Below are 16565 nucleotides of genomic sequence, written 5' to 3'. Positions count from 1 at the left end.
AGAGTTTTGAGGGCTCAGGTATTCTTTCCTTTCATCCTAAGGACCCCTGGGAGGGAATGAGAGCATTAGATGGAGTTAATCCAAAATGAGTGCTGCATAAGGAAGGGGCCCAGGTTTACTAACAATTTGCTATGATAATGGCACTGGCTTCGAAGCTGAGAGATCTTCCTATCTCAGAGAGAAGGGGATCCATCAGAATTAAGCCTTCCACTACCACTTGCATTCTCAGTGCACACCAAATGAGGTGGCAGGCTGCAGTCGAAAGTACACTTTAATTAGTTCCATAGGGTTATCAGAGGATAGGCTGGTCAGAACAAGGGCAGAGTGGGTTCTTAGAGCAGTACTTTTACCAAATCCTGTAAAGGTGGGCTCCTTAGAGCCAAAAGTTATCTCTCTGTTGAACGTACTTATGCAATCTCAATCTCTCTCCAGGTAGCAGAATCACTGGTTTGCTAGTGCACACCGAACAAGATCAATATGCCTCGGGGTCAGAAAAAAAGGCTCAATGCTGGAGGAAAATGCCACCAGGCTAGAGGTGAGACCCAGGATCTCCAGGGTGCCCAGGCCCCTGCAGCAGAGGAGAAAAGCCATTTCCCTCCATCTTCTCCTCATTTGGGGGTTACTACCCATAAAGAATCTGCTTCTAAGTTACAAAGCACTTCCAAGGTGCCTCAGAGAGCCCTTTCTACCGCTGAGTCTATGAGTGATTCTCTCACAAGATCATATAGAGGAGCTAAGTGCAAAATTAAGAGAAAACATAGCTCTTTCCAGGCCTCACCTTCTACTGTGAAGCGCCCTATAAAGTCTCTCATTGGTGCAGTCCGCCTGGTGGTGAGCTACATGATGGAAATGTGTAGAATGAAAAGGGACATTCTGAAAGCAGATGTGTTGAAGATGATCAATAAAAAAAATAGAGAACACTTCCATGAGATCTTCACAAGAGCTTCATTCAACTTAGAGGTGGTTCTTGGTGTAGACATAAAGGAAGTGGATTCTATGAAGAATTCCTACACCCTTGTTAGCAAAATGAATCTCCCTAACGACGGTGTTGTGACCAAAGGAAGGGGATTTCCCAAGACTGGCCTGCTCATGAATCTCCTAGGGGTAATCTTCCTGAAAGGAAATCGTGCTACTGAGGAAAAGATCTGGGAATTCCTGAATAGAATGAAAATATACGATGGAAAGAAACATTTCATTTTTGGGGAACCCAGGAAGCTTATCACTCAAGATTTAGTGAAGCTTAAATACCTGGAGTATCAGCCAGTGCCTAACAGCGATCCTGCAAGCTATGAATTTCTGTGGGGTCCCAGGTCTCATGCTGAGACAAGCAAGATGAAAATCCTGGAATTTTGGGCTAAGATCAACCATACAGTTCCAAATGTCTTCCAGTCTCGGTATGATGAGGCTTTGAAAGATGAGGAAGAAAGAGCTGCAGCTGCAGTCATTGAAACAACAACAGATGCCAATTAAAGGTCCCACAGCCATGTCAAGCAGGTCCTCTCACACCTAGTGAAGTTAAGAGTTTTTTATTTGACCTTGTAGTTCAAGAGGACATCGAAAGAAAGGGCTGATGATGGACAGTTTGCAACTAGAGAAAGTGGAGTGAATAGCTTTCTGTTCTTGTTCTCTATGGGCAATTTGGAAAGTTATCTGCCTTTTTGTTTAATTCAGTTTTCAAATATTCTTTTTCTGTATCAATATGATTAGCTCAATATACTATGTTGTTCGTACAAATTCATCGGTATGCAGAATAAGTTTCTTTATAAAAGAAATTTTAAACAATTCATCATTAAATATATGATGACATAGAGAACGAGAAAAATGGTAATTTGGTTAATATTTGCATTAAAACTTTTCTCTTTATATGATAAAATAAAAATAAAAATATATAAATGTCTTTGTTTCATTTATCTAGGTGGAGTTGAATAGGGGAAACAATGTTATCAAAATTTATTGTATGAAAATTTTCAATTAAAAATTGTGCACGTAAGTACTATTCAGTTAGGCCCAAATGTTCATAGGCTTAATTGGTCCCTAAACATAATTTGACCATCTACTCTTAGTGATTCTATGCTAATACTGGAGGGCTAAGATAACGAAGATGTAGTAAATAACCATTCAATTAATTATACTGTCCAGAAAAAGGAAGTAAAGAAAGAGTATTTTACAGGAATGTAATCAACTAGCGATTATTTGATTAATACAAAGTTGGGTCTTAGGAAGCCTCGAGGATTTCAGTGGGAAAGAATTTAAAATTGGCTACTGGATAGGGTTAGAGTAGGATGTGCGAAAATATTTTCACAGCTTCATTTCTTAACACTGGGAAAATGCCCTGGGCATTAATTTGGGGGAATTGGGAGAGAACTGGCAGGACTAGAATGCATCCTGTAAGGCTCTGCCAGGAGTTAAAGATCACTGAATACCCTGGGTGTTGTATATACTCATAATCTGAAAAAGGAGCCATTGCTCAAGGAAAGTGAGACACCTAGAAAATCCTGTGCTGGCACTCTTTGTCATGGACTGGGACATCCAGAGGGTGCTCCTTTAGAGGACACTCATCAGGTTACACTGTGTGCGATTTGGCAACTTTCAAATATTTCCAGTAGAGGTTAGAGGGATAAAAGTTGAAGTGGCTTTAGTTGAATGCCAACTCAAGAGAAGGGAAGTTTCAAGGTACCTGAAGTATGTTTTTAAAAAAAAATTGTGCTGTTCTTGGCAGTGGTGGCACATGCCTTTAATCCTAGCGCTGTTAAGGCAGAGACAGGCACATCTCGGAGTTCAAGGCCAGCCCTGTCTACAGAGAAAGTTCAAAGACAGCCAAGGCCACACTGAAACACACTCTCCAAAACAAAGCAACAAAACAAATGAACAATAGAAAAAAATATGTTGTATCAACTGAGAAAGTCAACCTCACACTGAAATTGATTTTTCATAAGGAAAAAAAAAATAGCACTTGGTTTCTCTTGGTAAGTTTGACTTTATCCGAGAGGGTTTTCTTTAATTTCCAACATAGTTCCTGGCTTTAAAAAAATAGTGTGTTTTATTGCAATATGGAAAGAAAATGAGTCATAACAAGATTTTGTATTTAAAAAAATTAGTCCCATAATTTTACATATTTAATACATACTTAGGCATTCTTGAAAGACAAGGCTTTTTTCCTAATCATTTCACATATGAAAGGCCTGAAGCTTACAGATTTTGGTAATGTGCAGTTTCACACAACTGGTAAACTACAAGGCTTGAACCCATTGTCTGATGTAGTAGGAGATACTAGGAGAACAACCTCTCCTGTGCCTGTTGGACTGGACTACTCTTGTCTACCCCTTCACTTTATGACAGTGCTGGGCCTTATATTTAATATTCTGAGTTTTCTTGTAGTCTATTCAGCCACCCCACTTTTTTCCTTATAAAACGGTTTATTTTTCCAAATTAATAGTGGTTTGATATTGTTTTACAAGGAGATCTAGAATACACATTATTTAACTTTTTCTTAGTTTTCTAAAACCATTTACCAAAGTGTATATTTGCCAAATAGTAACAAATAATAACTTCAGCTTTACAAGCTTTTGACATATTATCTCCCATATTGGTGATGCCAACTCTTTCCCAAACAATATAAAGATTCACTACTTCTCAGTTTTCCCACTGAACATGGTGTCGTCTTCAAGCTGGGATTCATGCAGATCCTATGGAGTGAACTAAATTGTTCTTCTTCCCATTTTCCTGTTTGCTGTGAGTTTAAGGATCCAAGTTTGTATGTGCTTCAACTTGACTTTTCTGTGGTGACTGAAATGATTTTGTCCAGCTTTCCATGGTATTGATTCTTTGTGAGTTTCACATCATGTACTGCAGTGTCACCTCCCTATCCCCTTGTATCCCACTCCATCCTTGAACCTCTCCCCTAAAATAAAATTAACACACACACACACACACGCATAGAAAATATATCGTCGTGGAAGATGTAGTGTGGAAGATGCAGTATGTCACAGTTTGTACCACAGTATATCCTTCTGTCCACACATCTTCATTTGCAAATGTCTGTTACAATGAGTCATTGTTCTGGTTTGAGGTCTCTGGCTTCTGTGAAACCATCAATATTGAATCCACATCAGGACTCCTCCTGGTTATCCTGTTGTTGTCCTGTGTCGTGGAGATCCTGCAGCTTTGGGTCAGCTGGACTGGCCCTTTGACTCCCCGCAACTGTTCACAAAGGATGTAGATTTGGGGGTAAGTCAAGTCAAAGCCTTGAATCTGGGCCTTGGTGGTATCTGAGTTGGTCAGACTGCCAGCTGTCCTTTATCCACTCCACTAGGGGGAGCTCTCTCCCGCTACCATAGCAGTGCCAGTGCCAGGGGCAGCAGTGATGGCAGGCTAAGCTGCAGCAAGCAGCTGGGAGCCACAGCTGGAGCCGCTAGGCAAGCAGGCAGTGGGAAGTAGCTATAATCAACAGCAAGTGGCTATGGGCAGCTGTGGACAGCTTGTAGCCACAGCGGTTGCAGCAGGGGCATGAGCTAGGCCTAAGGGGGTAGATCCAAGGTCCAGCAATGAATTCTTAGGGAAAGAAAACCCTTCCCAAGAGTGTTATAGCTCAATAAAACAACCACTCTCAGATGATTCTTGGTGAAATAACTCATGCACTTTATTCCACGTATACAGGGACCTCATAAATATTTTGGGAGTAGTGTGGGATCCAAGGGTAGATGCTGCCATTGGCTCAGTCTGAGATGTTAAGGATGCTCTATTTGTATGGGCAGGGACTTCAGGTGTTGTCCCTACATAACTGGTTGTCATGGCCCTCTCAGTGGGGTGTCGTGATCATGTGTTCCAGAATAAGTAGGTCTTGGCAGGGAGCTGGCCCCATGCCTGCTGTTCTCAATTCTGATTTTTCCTGGGGTTTGGGCCTACTCAACTTCTGTCTTGTGGCATGGTCCACTTGTCCCACAAGATCCTGTTGAATGATGTGCAGGATATGGCTGTCTTAACAGGTAAGGTATGACTCAAATGGGGCCTCTAGATTAGGTATAGGTTGGTTGGGTCCTGGGCTCTGGAAAAAGCTATACAGAATCTGGTTTACCATGGAGATTAGATGTGGTACTGGAGGGCCCAGTAGGCTTGGGACAGTAGATCTTAGCAGAAGTGGGGACTTTGGGGTCAGCTAGGGCAATAGTGACCAGACTAGGCCAAGAAACTGGTGTGAGACCCAGGCTAGCCTGGGCATTAGGGAGAGGATAAGATGAACTCACCTGGCTAGACCCTGCCAGAAGATCCTGATTTTTTTTTTAAAACGGATTTGTTTGTTTGTTTGTTTTATGTGAGTACACTGTTGATTTCTTCAGACACACCAGAAGAGGGCATCAGATCACCATTAGAGATGGTTGTGAGGCACCATGTGGTTGTTAGGAATTGAACTCAGGACCTCTGGAAGAGCAGTAGGTGCTCTTAAGTGCTGAGCCATCTCTCCAGCCCAATCATGATTCTTCTTTTAAGGAGAGATTTTGTGTCTAATACATTACTAGAACAAAAGAATGGAGGAAAGAGAAAATACTACTTAAATGGTGATTATGTTTGAAAATCAGATTAACTCAAATAATAATGTCCTCATATTCCATCATTCAGGACAATTTCCTTTTAGAAAATTATAGCCTTTTCAATGTGAATATGTGAGGCCAAATCTTACTTTTAATGAAAAAAAAATAGAACAATCTTGTGTTTTTCTAAAGAAATGTCTGTCCGAGGTCTTTGCCTTATGTCATGATTTCACTATAGTACAGGGAAATTGGTCATATAATTTAGTGTTTCCCAGTGATTCTGTGACCCAGGAATGTGAATGAAATGAAAGAGATTCCTAAAAGAGGAGAAGATAGAAAACATGTCAGGCAGAGATGTCGACTGGAGCTTCTACTACCCTAATAATTACTAAAGATTCCCAGGGTCTGCCTTACCCGAAGGAGACTCACATGAGTGGAGGTAGTCTGAAATCTATGAGAAACTGAAAACCCTGATGAGGAAGATGAACCCCAGAAGCACTCACCCAGAGCCAAGTTGTGCATAGTATCCCGTCACTGTGGTCAGGTCACAGAGTTCACAGACAGCCTTCACTGAGTGAGGCTAATTTCTCCTTTGGAAATCTCTGGAAATGAAGACCTTGGTCTCAGGCCTTGGCTGACTCCAGCCTTGAGACAGAGGCTTTCCTAGGTGTGATAGGTACAAAGTAAACACTCTGAAAAGTGCTAAAACTACAAAGCCTCTCTCAGTGAGACCCTTGTATTATTCTCTGTCAAACATTATCGAGATTTCAGGCATAAATGTAAGACAAAACCACTTTCATACCCACCCTGCTTAGCAGAAGGAAGGTCCTACAGTGATTTAGACTTTGAACCGAGTTTGGACTCCCAATCAGAAATCCCACATAAAACAGCAATCTGTCTGACACTTCTGGAGTAGAGACATGTGTGTGATGAGGTCAGAGGTCAAGTGTGGTAGTTATTTGTTGTCAGGAGCTATCCACTTTTTTTCCCCCTCAGGCATTTTTTCCTGGTCTAGTATTTGGCCAACAAGGCCCTGGGATCTGCTTCTGTCTGCCAGCCCAGCGCTGGGATTACACGTCACACTCAGCCCAGCGCTGGGATTACACGTCACACTCAGCCCAGCGCTGGGATTACACGTCACACTCAGCCCAGCGCTGGGATTACACATCACACTCAGCTCCTGGGAACTGAACTCAGGTAGAGTTTTAAGGTATGTGCTTTGCTGACTGAGATGTCTTTTCAGCTCTTGTCTGCCACATCTTAGAAATGAAGGATATTTGTGGAAAGATAAAGTCAGTCACCTTAAATCCCATTAACGAGAGCTACACAAAAGGTACTGTTTTTAAAATTGTTATTTATTTACTTTACATTCCAATCCAAGCTTCCCCTTCCATCCTCTCCCCCTCCCCCCGCCCCCCCAAGTCCCTCCCTCTCACCTCACCTCCAACCTCTCCATCCCTCCTCCCCTTCTCAGAAAAGGGGAGGTCTCCCATAGATATCAATTAGCCTTGGCATATAAAGATTCAGTAAGACTAGGTGTCTCTTCTACTGAGGCTAGACAAAGCAGCCCAGTTAGGGGAAAGGGATCCAAAGGCAGGCGATATAGTCAGAGACAGCCACTGCTCCTGCTGTTAGGAGTCCCACATGAAGACAAAGCGTCACAACTGTTACATATGGGTAGAGGGCCTAGGTCTATCCCAGGCATTCTCTCTGGTTGGCAGCTCAGTTTTTATGTTCTTGTAGACAGAAGAAACTGTAGATGGGAGATTTTGTGGCTAGATTGGTGCCCCAGTCCGGCTATTGGAAGTCTTGCCTGGTTACAGGAGATGGTAGGTTTGAGCTCCATACTCCCCATTACTGGAGTCTTAGCTCAGATCACACTTATACATTCCTGGGACTTTCCATTGTCCTATGTTTCTAGCTCATCACAGAGATGCCACTTCTCAATCCAGTTGTCTCTCTGAGTACTCTCTCTCTTTCTATCCTCCCCTATCTCGTTCCTCCTGTTACCATCGCCACTGCTCCCCTCCCATGTCCCCTCCACCCAATACCCCCCATGTCTAATCTAATTATCCTTCTCATTGAAATTCAAGCACACCCCACTTTGGGCCCTCCTTGTTACTTAGACATATTTTTTTTTTAATAGGGAAGACATTAGGTCAAGAAATAGGAAGTCTCAGACCCTGCTCAACATCTAATAATGTACAGTAAAGGAGAACTGAGATCATAACCTACAAATGAATATATGGGAAAACAAATGGCCTGGCCCTTTGGTCCCTTGTATTCAGTCCTTATATTAAGGAGAAAAGAATGAGGCAGAAGCTTTCATATGGTTTTAAAGAACTGACTTTATTTTAGAGCGGTTTTAAGTTTACAAAATCCTGAACAGAATGTAAAGGTGCCTATGCAACTTGAGTTCCTAAACATATACAACCTCCCTGCTAACAGCATCCCATAGTATAGTGGTACATTTCTTACACACTAGTAAATTTGTATTACATGTCATTATATCAGATTCTAAAGTCCATAGTTTGTTATACTTCACTTGTGGTGTTGCATATTGTGTGGGGTTTTGATAAATTTCATAATTTATATTCATTGTTAAAGCATCACTTTACTGAAAACCATGCCTCGCCCTCTATGGTCATGTCACACTTCCCTCTGAGTGCTAGATACCGCTGACATTTTACTGTCTTCACAGTTTTGCCTTTCCCTAAGAATCTTGGATAGAATACTCACAGCGAATCTTCTCCATATTGATCTCTTTCACTAAGTAATATGTGCATAAGTTTCTTTTGTATCTTTTCGTGGATTTATAACTCATTTTTTTTTAAGAAAAGTTAGTTGTGGAGCCTTTAACATACAATATTTGTTCAAGTTGTGTCCATTTGAACTAGTCAAGTCACAACTAGAGGACAAGTCTCTATTTTTTAATAACATAGTCCAAATGTACCACCAGTCTATCTGATCTCAAACTGATGAACATCGTGATTGCTACCAGTTTGGGCAACTACAAATAAAATTGTCATAAATTGGGTTGGAGCGATGGCTCAGAGGTTAAGGGCACTGACTGCTCTTCCAAAGGTCCTGAGTTCAAATCCCAGCAACCGCATGGTGGCTCACAACCACGGGTATGATCTGGCACCCTCTTCTGGTGTGTCTGAAGACAGCTATAGTGTACTTAGATATAATAATGAATAAATCTTTGGGCCAGAGCGAGCAGAGGTCCTGAATTCAATTCCCAGCAACCACACGATGGTTCACAACCATCTTTACAGCTAAGTGTACTCACATACATGAAATAAATAAATAAATAAAATCTTTAAAAATTTGTCATAAATCATTCTGTGCAGACTATTGCATAGGTGTTTTTCGTTTGTTTGTTTGTTTGTTTACTTATTTGGGTAAGTATCAAGTAGCATAATGGTTGTAGTCAATGGTAAAAATCTGTGTGGTTTTGTAGGAAACATCCAAATTGCTTTCCAAACTAATTGTACTATTTTCCATCCTAACCAGGGATGAATGAGGGCTTTTATTGCACAATATTTAGGTGCCTGTATCACCTGCACTTCATTTCACACTCTCGTCATTTGTCTCAAACTAGTCATCATGTCTCAAGATGAAAAGGACCATGTCCACGCTTATGAGAAACACTACTAAGCCCAAGCTGAAATCCAGTGTCTCCAAGTTGTCCCCAACTCCTACCCTTTTGTACCTTTCTGTTTTGGGGGGGATATTTTCAGAGCAGAGCTGTTCCTGGCAGTTTCTAGCATCCTCAGAAACTTCTGCCTAACCACCAAGCTGTTCTGTCATCAATGTTTTGGATTTGGGCTCTTATAATAGATGTGGAGTAGTATTACATTTCTATTTTAGTTTGCATTTGTCTAGAGCATATAATGTTAGGACATACATACTTATATTCTGTATCATTTGGGGAAGCATCTTTTCAGATCTTTTCTCCATTTTATACTGAATTTTGTATTTATCATTGAGTTGTAGATACTCTTGAATATTATGAAACAGACCTTTATCAAGTAGTTCTTTACAAAAATTTTATTTCTCCAAGTTTGTGAGGTTTCTTCTTATTCTCTTTTTGATATTTTTTCTAGGGAAGGGATGTGTTTTAATTCTGTGAAGGCAAATATATCATTTGGTTCATGGATGCCCATTGTTTTTTGCCTCAGGTTTAGAGGAAATGAGACCATTATTCTTAATGTGCAGTCATCAGTGAACAAGGAGGACAATGGCCCTGCAGGGCTCTTAGATGAGGACACTGAGTAAAGACTTAGGGACTGAGGAGCTCAAGACAGGCAGGGTCTACTGAGCTATCATCACTGCATGTTCCTTGGCAGGGATGGTTGAATGAGTCACCCTTACACTTCCTTGTATGGGTCCCAGAAAGTTTCTTTTCTCTGGAAGAGAGACGTTGAGAATGATTCTCCCTTTATTTACTTCTTACTAGTAATACATAGTATTGTACATAATAATAGTTTCAACATAATCTTTTATACATGTATTAAATATACATCAATCATGTGTGTCCTGCATTCATGGGCTCTTATTCTATTCACCATCCTAATGATCTCCTTTGTCCCCAATATTTCCCTTTCTACTTTCTTGTCTTTTCTTTGTAGTCTAGTTTTTTTCAGCACCCCACTCCTTTATTTCCTCCCTTGTAAAGGAGACTTCAGTTCAGGAGCTCTCCTTTCCTGCCCTCAAGTCCCCATGAGACAAGGGACCACAGGCACCAGATCTTTGGTGAGAGAGTACAGGTCTCAGACACTTGTCTCCAGCCCAGAGGTTCTGGCTCTTTGTGTCAGATGAGTCAGTAGTACCCTTCCAAAGGAGGGACCAGGGCCAGTTCTGAGTGGCAAATGTCTTGAGACAAGAGGTCACCTTAACTTGGCCTGAGGGGAACCCATCACAGCAAAGATCACCTTTGTCTGAAGAGAGACTAAGTCAGTGTGGGCAAGCCAGCTCAGTTACCTCAAGGGGAACACAGTCCTTCATTGAGAAGGACACAATCCACATGGATGGATGCTCTCACACTCATCAAGGCAACACACCCCCTTCATGGCCCATGTGGCTGCAGCTGGCAGCAGACACAGCAGGCTTCTAGGTGGATGAAGGGAGATGGCCTAGATTCCAGCCATAGGAGCTTATTGCAGCAGGCTTCCAGGAGGGGAGCTCAATCCCTAGGACGTTGACCATGACTTTACCCAGGGCCTCCAATACCTCTCGCTTGTAGACATCAAAGTCACCGTCGATTTGTCTGACATCCTGCTCCTCCACCACCCACAACAGGCAGTTGGTTTCTGTGATGAGGCACACATCGTGGCTGACAACAATCACAGCCCCCTTATAGTCGTTGATGGCCTCCCCCAGGGCGTCGATGGACTCTATGTCCAAGTTATTGGTTGGTTCATCCAAGATGAGGACATCAAACTACCGACCGGCCAGCTCTACAAACACAACTTGGGCTTTCTGCCTACCAGAGAGTTTGCAGATCTAGACGATGTGGGCGTGGCTCTCCAGGCCAAAGCGGCCCAAGCACTTCCGGGCATCTTGGTAGGGCAGATTGAAGCTCCTCTGCAGGTGCTCAGTGGGCGTCTCCTCCATGTACAGCTGCTCTGCATACTGCTGGTTAAAGAAGCCGATTTTCAGCCAATGGTTCTTCCTCATTTCCCCATTGGTTGGTGTCAGATTGCCCATCAGGAGGAGGAATAGTATGCTCTTCCCAACACCATTAGGACCCACAATGAAAAATTGGGAGTCCTTGTTGATGCTGAAATCTAGATTCTTAAAGAGTGGCTTCTGCCCCTCGTAGCCAAATGTCACACCGTGCAGGCCCAGCACAGGTGGACTGAGTGGCGGGGAGGGGGTGAGGATGGGGGGGGGGGTCTGGGAAGGTGAAGCACAGTGTACTCCTTGGGACGCTTCAGGAGCTCAGGGGGCTCCTGAAACTCTTCATCCTGGTTTTTCTGTCAGCACTTCTACTGTTTTCAAGGCAGGACTTCCTTTGTTTGCTTTTCCACGTGCTTGATAGACTTGCTCCCAGCCTTCAGCTTCTCCTCCTGCTTCTCGTACTGCTTTAGCCGTTCTTTCTGCTTCTGCCGGTACATCTTCTTGAAGGTCATGTAATTAATTGCCCCTGTAGTAATGGAGCCGCTGGGTGTCCAGGTGGATGATATCAGTGCAAACGTCATCCAGAAAGCCCTGGTCGTGGGAGACAATCAGCAACGTCTTCCTCCAGCCGTGAAGATAGTTATTGAGCCAGATGACAGCATTGAGGTCCAAGTGGTTAGTGGGCTCATCCAGCATCAGCAGTGTTGGTTCCATGAACAGTGCCCTGGCCGGGGAGACACGCATTCTCCAACCCCCAGAGAACAAACGTCTGTATGGGCTGATTCTTCATCGTAGGGTCGAAGCCCAAGCTAGCCAGGATCCACCTTGCCTTGGCCTCCACAGCTGCTGCCCCAGTAGCTCTCAGTTCCTCATACACCTTTTCTAGTTTCTCAGCAGCAGTGGAATCCTCCTGCTCCAACTGTCCCTGAAGCCATCTCCTCCTCTAGCAACCTCAGTCTCTTGGTGTCTGCGCAAAGGACAGCTTGCAAGGCTGGTGTTTCATCAGCCAGCACCTCCTGCTCACACAGCAGCACATCAATGTTAGGGGGAGATGCTCAGGGAACAGTTGGCAGTGTGCTTCAGAAGCGTGGTTTTGCCTTTGCCATGGAGTCCCACCAGCCCATAGCAGCGACCGGTCAGTATGTACAGGTCAGCATTGACGAACAGCTCCTTGCCCTGGGCAGACATGCTGAATTTTTCCAACTTGATGTCAGATGCATTTTCTTCTCCCCCCCCCCCCTTTTTTTTTTTGGTTTTTCGGGACAGGGTTTCTCTGTATAGTCCTGGTTGTCCTAGAACTCACTTTGTAGACCAGGCTGGCCTCAAACTCAAAAATCCACCTGCCTAACATTGCCTGGCTGGAAAACACCTCTGGCTGGAACAGAGAGAAGTCGTTTTCTGCAGCATTAGCTGCTTTTAATGACTCCACGTGTCGATCATAATCCATCTGTTTCTTTAGCTTTTTCTTTTTCCTTTTTGCTAACGTTGGCATAGGGATCATTTGCTTCAACTCTCCTTTCTCTTCTTTCTCTTCCCGTGAACCCTGCTCTGCCTCCTTTTTGTCTTTGTCCTTCACTTGCTGAGGAGGCTCCTTTTCTTTAGCTGTGTCTTCCGCATCTTCCCCTTCACTTTCTGCAGCAGCAGGTTTACTCTCGGCTTTCCCTTTTGATTTCTCCTCATTTCCCCTTTTACTCCTGAGCCGTGGCTCTTCAGCCATGACTTTATTGATGTGAATCTTCTCTGGCTTGGCGGCTTGAGAACACGATTGTCTTCTTCCTCTTCCTCCTCACTCTCATCCTGAATCAGGGCTTCAAAAGCATTTTCACCCTTGGCCCTCTTCCATCCTCGGGGTATGGGGGCAGGTACCTCATCCTGCTCATCACTGGCTGACATAGACAGATGCTTAAGTTGCTCCATGAGCACTCTCTCAACACTATCATAGTCCACATCCTTATTCTGACAGCCTTTCCTGGTGTCTCCCTTTTTCTTTTGTTGCTGCTGTTGCTGCTCCCTCTCCTGCAATTTTTCCTCTTCCCCAGCTTGTTTGTCCTCTACTGCCAGCTCCTCAAAGAATGTCTTCTTGTCCTTTTTGCCTTTCTTCACTACTTTGTCCACTGGCTTGTGTCCTCGCTGTCTCTGATCCACTCAGGCAGCTGCTGCTTGGGACCCTTCGGCATCATGGCGGCAGTTACAAGTAGTCTAGATATTTTTGATGAAAGGAAATATTTCGTGTTTGTCTTTCTGACTTTGACATACCTTTTAAGATTTTCATCTATCAGTGCACTTCATAGGATTTTGTTGTTGCTGCTGCTGCTGCTGTTGTTGCTGTTGCTAATGTTGTTGTTGTTTGCAACAGTGAGGAATCACCCTAGAATCCCATACACTAAGTAAACAATCTACCACTGAGCTCAGAAGTTCTCTAAGGTACTTTCAAGTATGAACTTCAGAGCCAGGAACAGTAGTGCATACCTGTAATGTAGTGTAGGATATCTGCAAATTTGATGCCAAATTGGGCTACCTAATGAGAGTCATCTCAACTAAAAAAACAACTCACAAAAATACAATGTAAATCTCAGAACTGTGATGAGAAGGAAGGCCAGGTCCTGCCAAGAGTTAACATGAAAATACTGAAGTCAAACTTAAAGAAACATCTGTACTCTTCAACAGAGGCTATGTCCTGTTGTCTATCAAGTTAAATATAGGTACAGTATGGGTTTGTAGCCTGAGGGAAAATACCTTACTTTACTGCATTATCAGTGTACAAACTGAATAAGACAAACAGATCAGTTGGATGCCAGAACAATGCTTACCCTGAAACCTGAAAATTTAGGAGAATTTACCTAAAAGACAAAATAATATCTCCTGATGCAGTGGCTCATATGACCTCATTGTTCTATCAAACGTAGCTGAATCACCTGCTGTCTTCTTTTCTTAACTTAAAACATTTTATAAGGGGAGTGGGTGGGTAGGGGAGAGGGGGTGGGTGGCTATGGGGGACTTTTGGTATAGCATTGCAAATGTAAATGAGCGAAATACCTAATAAAAAATGGAAAAAAAAACATTTTATAGTTCTATTTAATCTTTGAGAATTTCATATGGGTATACACATTCTTTTGATCAAATCCACTTTCACTCTGCAAATTCCCCAGACCCTTCCCAACGTCTTCCCCTCTGAAGTTCAAATCTTTGTGGTTTGCTTTCTTTATAGACAGTGCCTCACTATGTATGCAGTTTTCTTGCCCTGAGATTTCTAGTGATAGGGTGTCAAGACATGTGCCATTATGCTTAATCCAACTTTGTTTCTTGATCTGTAAAATAGGACTTTCCTAAAAGGGCTTTCCTTCATGTGATTAGAACAGTACCTACAACACAAATCATGTAGAAGTGGTCCTTGTCCAGCTGACTTTCATGCCACATGGTTTTCACAATGGAGAGACAGAGAAAGATCTGAAGATCAAGTTTATTTTTGCCACACAGTGTGAGTTTGAAGGTAGACAAACAAAAAAGGAAGGAGAAGAAGAAGAAGAAGAAGAAGAAGAAGAAGAAGAAGAAGAAGAAGAAGAAGAAGAAGAAGAAGAAGAAGAAGAAGAAGAAGAAGAAGAAAAGAAGAAGAAGAAAGAGGAGGAGGAGGAGAAGGTGGAGGAGGAGGGGGGAGGGAGAGGGGAAGGGGAGGAGGAGGAAGAGGAGGAGGAGGAAAAATTTCAGCTGTTTTAAACTGAATGTGCTTTCATAAGTGCTTTATAACTCCTGGTTCCAGTCAGGTGGGAGGGTAAAGGCACTAACAGGGGAATCAGCATGGAGTCAACTTCAGTGGAGAATGAAGCTCCTGCATGTGTGTGTGAGACAAATAGTCCTAACCCTCTGTACTGAGCAGTTTGCTGTGCCCTGTTTTTTGTTTTTGTTTTTGTTTTTGTTTTTGTTTTGTTGTTGTTGTTATAGGGTCCCATTATATGATCATGTTTGACCTAACATTTGCTATGTAGACCAGGGCAGGCCACTGGATACCTTCCAGAGATTAGCCAGTCTCTACGTCCAGAGTTCTGGGATTAAAGGTGTGCATTACCACACTGGGTTATGTTTTTATTTCCCCATTTTAAATTTTTATTAGATATTTTATTTATTTACATTTCAAATGTTATCCTCATTCCCAGTTTTCTCTCCAAAATAAAAATAGAAAAATAAAAATGCCCTCCTCCCTCCCCTCCTCCCTCCCACTGTTTGCCAATCCATACACTCCTGTTTCCTGGCCCTGGCATTCCCCCACACTGTGGCATAGGGCCTTCACAGGACCAAGGTCATCTTCTCCCATTTGTATACAACTAGGCCATCCTTTGCTACATATGCAGCTGCAGCCATGAGTCCTACCATGTGTACTCTTTGGTTGCTGGTTAAGTCCCTGGGAGCTCTGGGGTTACTGGTTAGTTCATATTATTGTTCCTCCTTTGGGCTGCTAATCCCTTCAGTTCCTTGGGTCTTTTCGCTACCTACTTCATTGGGAACCCTATGCTAGGTCTCATGGGTGGCTGAGAGTATCCACCTCTGTATGTGTCAGGCACAGGCAGAGCCTCTCAGGAGACAACTGTATCAGGCTCCTATCAGCAATATCTTATTGGCATCCACAACAGTGTATGGTTTTGGTGATTGTATATGTGGTGGATCCCCAGGTAGGGCAGTCTCTGGATGGTCATTTCTTCAGTCTCTACTCCATACTTTGTCTCTGTAACTCCTTCCATGGGTGTTTTGTTCCCCCTTCTAAGAAGGATCAAAGTATCCACACTTTGGTCTTCCTTCTTAATGAGTGAATTGTATCTTGGGTAATCTAAGCTTCTGGGCTAATACCCAATTATTAGTGAGTGCATATCATGTGTGTTCTTTTGTGACTGGGTTACCTCACTTAGGACAATAGTCTCCATATCCATCCATTTGCCTAGGAATTTCATAAATACATTGTTTTTAATAGCTGAGTAGTACTCCATTGTGTAAATGTACCACATTTTCTGTACCCATTCTTCTGTTAAGGGGCATCTAGGCTCTTTCCAACTTCTGGCTATTATAAAAAAAAAAGGCTGCTATGAACATAGTGGAGCGTGTGCCCTTTTTCCAAGATGGAGCATCTTCTTGGTATATGCCCAGAGGTGGTATTGCTGGGTCCTCAGGTGGTACTGTGTCCAATTTTCTAAGGAACCTCCAAACTGGCTTATATTTTTAAAGATAAGAGTAATGACTTCTTGCAGATGTTCCTAATATGTGGACCAGTGTTGAGACTTGCATTAGAAGAAAGCCTATGAAGACAAATGGGAAGTAAAAACAGCATAGATGTATAAACTATACACGCATCACTTATCATAGAGCATAAAGTCTGCGGCCTAGACTTCTGGCACTCACCTATTAGTTAAAGTCAAATTGCTCATA

General features: G+C 42.9%; 2 pseudogenes; one reads left to right on the top strand and one right to left on the bottom strand.

The window, feature by feature from the left end:
• Mageb8-ps (melanoma antigen, family B, 8, pseudogene) lies at window positions 478-1470 on the top strand (annotated as a pseudogene).
• Window positions 10534-13356, bottom strand: Gm8844 (predicted gene 8844; annotated as a pseudogene).

Source organism: Mus musculus, chromosome X, assembly GCF_000001635.26.
Source record: "Mus musculus strain C57BL/6J chromosome X, GRCm38.p6 C57BL/6J".
Classification (NCBI taxonomy): domain Eukaryota; kingdom Metazoa; phylum Chordata; class Mammalia; order Rodentia; family Muridae; genus Mus; species Mus musculus.
The sequence above is the reverse complement of the archived record's forward strand: the minus strand, read 5'-3'. Positions and strand labels throughout refer to the sequence as shown.